Source organism: Odocoileus virginianus, chromosome 26 (assembly GCF_023699985.2).
Source record: "Odocoileus virginianus isolate 20LAN1187 ecotype Illinois chromosome 26, Ovbor_1.2, whole genome shotgun sequence".
Taxonomy (NCBI): Eukaryota; Metazoa; Chordata; class Mammalia; order Artiodactyla; family Cervidae; genus Odocoileus; species Odocoileus virginianus.
Genome location: NC_069699.1, coordinates 39,692,340 through 39,698,689, shown reverse-complemented (window position 1 = coordinate 39,698,689; position 6,350 = coordinate 39,692,340). Strand labels below are relative to the sequence as shown.

At 43.2% G+C, this 6,350-nt stretch overlaps 1 protein-coding gene and 1 long non-coding RNA gene across 2 annotated transcripts in view; one reads left to right on the top strand and one right to left on the bottom strand.

The window, feature by feature from the left end:
* The window catches only part of ABHD6 (abhydrolase domain containing 6, acylglycerol lipase), a 72,635-nt gene that overhangs the window by 6,421 nt on the left and 59,864 nt on the right, over window positions 1-6,350 (top strand). The gene's annotated exons all lie outside the window — the stretch shown is intronic.
* LOC139031252 (uncharacterized) overlaps window positions 5,002-6,350 on the bottom strand; it is a 15,827-nt gene continuing 14,478 nt past the window's right edge. The window contains exon 4 of the long non-coding RNA XR_011483721.1: window positions 5,002-5,327. This is a non-coding gene — a long non-coding RNA (uncharacterized lncRNA). The remainder of the gene's footprint in view (window positions 5,328-6,350) is intronic.

Below are 6,350 nucleotides of genomic sequence, written 5' to 3'. Positions count from 1 at the left end.
TCTGATGGGCGTAATTAAAGTCAAGTCTGGTTTGAATAACATAATTTTTAAGGCAAGTTTTGCTATATACAATTTAACACACCAAATACTAGCAGTGTATTGCCAGAAAAGCAGTTGCAGATCTGCTGGGAGGGTCAGTCTTTGGACTGAAAGGACAAAGAGTTAAGCCTTTGGGGAGATCCATGATTCAATCTGATATTATTTAATGTTTGTGAGAGTTGTGTGGCCCTGTGAAAGGAAGGTTTTGCAAGAACTGTAGGATTTCAGTCCAAGTAAAATGGCTCTTGGGGCTTCCCTGCTGTCTTCCCACCAGTAAAGAATCTGCCTGCCGTGCAAGAGATGTGGGTTGGATCCCTGGGTCAGAAAGATTCCCTGGAGAAGGAAATGGCAACCCACTCCAGTAATCTTGCCTGGGAAAATCCATGGACAGGGGAGTCTGGTGGGCTACAGTCCATGGGGTCGTGAAGAGTTGGACCCGACTTAGCGACTAAACAACAACAACAAAATGGCTTTTAGAGATTTGGGCAGGAAGATGAGACGATCTGAAAAGCAAAAAAAAGTACAAAATCCAGTCAACTTGTAAACCCAGGTAGGATTTGCAGACCTTGTCATGGAAAAGTCTTCTGTGAAGAGAGGAAGTAATGAGAATAAGTTGAAGGCAGCGTTGGGATCTCCAGACTGCTCCCTCTTGAAGTGATGGGTGTGTGGTCATAGCCACAGGGAAGAGCGTGCAAGTATCGCCAACATGCATCCAGTCAGCATCCTGGCTAAATCACTTGCCAAGCACACCCAGGCATTCTAAGGAGATAATCCCAGAGTGTTGAATACATGGAAGGAAATAATGACTTCCTGAACTGGCGGGGATGTTAATCTCCCTGTTGGCCACAGTCCAGACCTTAAGCCTGGTTGAATCTCTGGTGAAAAGCTGGTGGTGATTGTCCTCCCTGGTGAGTGGGTATCTTCCGACCAGAGGATGGTTGAGAATTCAGTGGGTACAGTTTTTTGTGTCTTTCAAGAAGGAATTTCTACATATGTGGTATTTTATGACCTTGTTACATATGAAAGATTTCAACCTACTAAACTGACAGTCTTGTAACTACAACATAAAATGTGCAATTGAGAGAATATATTTAGATTTGTAACCCTTGTTTGAAACCTTCCTTAGTTTCTGTACAGTTCTGGAACATTTATAAGAATTCTGGGTTAACAGTGTTTTATAAGTTGAATGTATTAGAATTATTTGGTATTAAAAAGGGTGGCTTTTTAAAATTAGTTCAGATAACTGAAGAAATTTACAAGGAACTAGATTATAAAAGAAGTTTAAAATGTTTGTAAATGGGTCTGTAACCCCTTAGAGGTAATTATTTAAGTTTGTTGGATGTAGAGTTGCCAGACTTAGCAAATAAAAATACAGAGCACTAGGTCAGTTTGAATTTTAGATAATTCAAATTTAATTAGGCAACATGTATTTTACCTGGCAATCTTAGCTGGACTTATCAATGGAATAAAAAACCTGTATATGTCGAACTTAAAAGCATGACATTGTCTAAGGCAGTAATCACCCTGCCAGGGTCCTGGGAAAGGTGTTCATTCTCAGCATCAGAAATAACCTAACCTATAAGATCAGAGAGTGAATTAATGTTTTTGCATTTTTCAACTTTGATAGTTTGAATATTAATTTGAAAAATAAAGGAACCTCTGAATAATGGTTTCTGTATATAGACACTGGCTTTAAAGACATCAAAAAAAATCATATGAACAGATGAAGAGTTTGACCCCTTTCTGTAATTAGCACTTGAACTTCTCTAAAAAAGTGCCTGGATTCTGGAAGTAAAATCTTGAGTCAAATTTAACTGAATCAGGTTAAGTGCAGGGCTTCACTGACTGCTTTCTGTTTCATCTCATCACACACGCCCCCAGACCCTTATTGTGGTCCCTCCATTTTGCAGGTGAGCAAACTGAGGCTTGTGTTCAAAGACGCACAGCTGGTCCCACTCATTCTCACTCCAGACCAGCATTCTCCCCCACCAAACCGGGCACACCAAACTCAATAAGAAACCTGCAGGTCAGGGGCTGTGAGGAGGAAAGAGAACTTCCAGGCTTTATTGTATACCCTTGGGTATTGTTTGAATTTTCTTTTTAAAATAAAAGCATGTACTTGCTTAGTAATTAGACAAAGTGCTAAAAAGCTTTTTATTCTTCTAAGTCGATTAAACAATGCCCATGCCAACATGTCCTTCTGGGCCAGCTTAGCCTCAGATGACTCTCAGCCAACCCCAGGCGTTCCTGATAACACGAGGGGCTGGAGCACTGGTGACCCAGGTAGAGCAGAAACCCTCTGCTTCTCCTCCTGTTGGGCTCCAGTGTTGGGAAGTGGAAGTTTGAGACTATCTCTTCCAGAAGCCTGGAAAGAAAGGCAGACACTGGCCTGACCCACACTGAACACTTTGAGGTGTCCTTTCTGCCATTAAGTGGCTACGGTGACATTTCCTGTGCCTTGTACTTCCAAACAGTAGTGTATAAGATGCTCCTGAAAAAAAGAATATATATCCCTCCTTCTTGGAGATTTATAATACATGTTAGCATATTAAATGTCCTAAAAAGTCCTACAAGGCTGGAACAAAGCTGCTTAACTATGTTGGAACAGTATGTCTTGAATTTATTGTCCATGGAACCCTTTATTCACATAACTCCTTTTAGTATCTTGAGCTCCATCCACCTTGGGAAACACCATCCTGATTGAGCAAGGACAATTGGATTCCCTCAAAGACTTAAGCTCTAGTCCTTGTCAATAGACCCTACTGAAGATTTTCACGTGTCATGTGAATTGGCAGATGTGAGGATTGGAGGTTGAGACACGTGGCCCCAGACACCACCGGCAGCCACAGCCATTCACCATGGGTGCTGGTGGGGCGGGAGTCAGTGGAGACAAAGGATGCTTAGAATTTGAGGAAGACAACATGGGGATTCCAAGGGGAGTGAAAGTGTCACAAGTCAAGGTATCCAAAAGCAGCAAAAAAGAAACGAGGGGCCGGTGGGAAAGTTTTTACTCTTGGCAGGGGACATCCTCATGACTCAAAACAGGTGTTTCCAGTGACTGATGCCATTCCATGTGTAATAAGGAGTGTGTCCTAGCAATGATCTTGTATAGCATGCAGATTGCTCCAGTCATTATGTTTCACAACCAGCCTGGGGGTTGGGACAGGGAGCATGCATTTTATGTAAGGTTGCGTAATTGCGACAGATCTCACCTTTGTATGATGGTTTCCAACTGGTGAAGCAGGCTCTGGTTTGGACCTCACACAGCGTCTTCCACACCAGGCTGTGTCTGGATCTCAAGCTGGTTGCTCTCTGAAGGCAGTCAGTGCTCTGACTAGAATCCTTCAGAAGCTCTTTGTTTGACAGAAGGACCAAACTCCTTGTGGTGGCTTCTCCCTACTCACCCCTTCACGGTCACACCTCTATTCTCTTCTTCCCCCGCTGGCCTCCCTCACACTGCCTGGCTTTCAGTTCCCTCTCCTGGCCTTTGCACCGCTGTTCCCACACCTGCAGGCCTCTTCCTCCTATCTCTCAGTCTCAGCTTCCATGCCATTCTCTCCCTGGCCCCCCTCAGCCCATGAGGCGTTTCCCTCTTATTCTCTTTCATGGAACACAGGACTTTGCTTCATGGTATGTGTGACGATGTATTGTATTATTATCTATGAGCTCGTGTGTTGTCTGTTGTCTCTCCACCCCCACCCCCGACAGTTCTCACAGGCAGGGACACCTTCATGTGTCTCTGCTGCCTGGGACAGGACTGGGCATGTAGCAGATGCTCAGTAAATCTTTGTTGAATGCCAGATATAATGCTCTGACTGACTCTGGAGCCTAGCTTCTCTACCACCCTTGGGAGGGTTCTGAGCCAGGGTAACTCAGGTCCCTAGATAACCAAGGGAGACCCCAGGCCACTGAGACAAAAGAAATAATAACAGCAACCACTCCATACCATCTACCTTTCTCAGAGCAGTGGGTGCTACATTCTCACATAACTCCCCAACTCAGGAGCAGAGTGGAGCAGGAATCTCACCCTTGATACTAATGGTATCTGAGGCCAAAAAATTCAGTGTTGTGGGGACTGCCCCATGCATTATAGGATGTTTAATAGCATTCTTAGCCTGTATCCGCTGGATGCAAGTAGTACACCCCCCCACCCTGAGTCACGACAAGCAGACATGTCTCCAGACATTGCCAAATGCTCCCACAAAGGTGGAGATCACCCCATGTTGGGAATGCTGGAGGTTAAAGCATGCATAATTCCATTTATAGCTGTTCAACCTCAGGCAAGTGTCTAAACCTCTCTGTGCCCATTTCCTCACTTTTGAAAATGGGGATAATTATAGCACTTACATGTGAGAGCTGTAAAGATTTTGTGAGTTTATAGCTAAAATGGAGAAGGAAATGGCAACCCACTCCAGTATTCTTGCCTGGAGAATCCCATGAACGGAGGAGCCTGGTAGGCTACAGTCCACAGGGTCGCAAAGAGTCAGACATGACTGAGCGACTTCAAGAAGAAGAAGAAGATAGCTAAAGGGAAGACTCAGCACAGTGTCTGGCCCTTAGGGGTGTTTTATTAGGATGATACTCTTATCTTCAGAACAAACTGCAGATAAGGGATTGCCATTCCTACTTAGCAGATGGGAATACTGAGACCTAGAGATAAAGAAGTTAGGCCCCAGTTGCTGATAGTGAAGTGACATAAAAGGCAGGAATTCAGGTTCTCAGGATTAACGCCCTTTGCCAGATCATGTGGGTATAAAATGGTCAATTAACTCCCAACCTCGTGTAACCAGTTGCAAACTCTGAGCTGGTGGTGTTGCAGTTAGTGGGTTAGATTCCCCAGGGTGGGGCTAGCGTGAGGCAAATGAGGCACTGGCCTTGGGTGCAAACTTTAAGGGGGTGCCGAACAACTCAGTAATCAAGACAAATAATATTTTATGCATTGTTTTGAATAATTAATTTTAATAATTATTCAAATTAATGCAGATACATCTATAATGATCAGAGTGTCAAAATCTTAAAGACAAGATCCAACCGTGCATTTTCATGATTCTGCCTCATTCTGCTCACGCTGATCCTACTCCTGGGATCTGCAGATCTGCACTCAGTGGGCACACTTGGGAAGGATGACACTGGAGAAAGCAGCACCCCCTTTTGGCTGATAGTGAACACTGCTCCTTTTCCAGGGAGCCAGTTCCCCTTCTTTGCCCCTTGAGGCAGCAGCGTCTCAGTGCTAGGAGAGTCTCTTCTGGCATCACAGTGCTTTTTGCCATGATGCTTTAATGAGGCAGCTAGGTTAAAAGGTAGCAGGCAGGTCAAATGATGTTGTTGGAGCCCCAGGCCCACCACTTCCTACTGCCCTTTGCTCTGAGCTGAGTCCTGTTGCTTTTCTTGTTACCACCTGTGTGGACATGCCCTATGACCTGTCTCCATTTCTACAGAATATGCTAAAGCTGCCTGTTAGTAGAAAGTTGGCTTTCCCAGCCTCACCATAATAAGGGCCAGTGAAGAAACAGGGCCGAAGGGCAGTGGGAAACAGGACCAAGAGGCTTCTCACAGCTGCTGAATGGTGAGCAGGGAGCTGGCTGCTTCCTTAACTGCAGTTTCTTACTCTTCTTTTAAAGGTTTGGTAGCTTTGTTTTATTTATGTTTTACTTTTTACTTTGAAATAATTTCAAACATGCATGAAAGTTGCAAAAAAAGCCCCCTCACTTATATATCCTTCATCCAGATTTACCAGCAAAACTTTAGCCATATTCGCTTTTTCATCATTCATTTTCTCTAAACATAGATTTTTTTTTTCTGAACCTTTTGAGAATAAGTTTAGGACATTATGACCTTTTACCCCTAAATCCTGCAGGGTGAATTCCCAAGAATAAGTACATTCTCCTACATAATCACGGGACAATTTATAAAACATTATAGCAATTATAAAACTTGAAAGTTTAGCAATTATATGATATTATTACCTAATCTACAGACCTTATTCAAATTTTACCAATTATTCTAATAATGTCCTTTATAGCAGGATTTTCTTTCTGATCTAGAAGCCAATCTAAGATCAAGCATTGTTCTTAGCAGGCTTGTCTCCTTGGTCTCTACTCTTTCTTTCATATCCTTGACATTTTTGAAGTGTAGAGCCCACTTATCTTGTTGAAGCTCCCTCAGTTTAAGTTTGTCTGAGGTTTCCCCATGATTGCAATCATCTGATGCATTTTGGGCATGAATACTATGTATGTGTCTCATGGAATTTTGTTTTTATATTTATTTTTATTTATTTATTTTGGCCACACTAGGTTTTACCTACAGCAGGT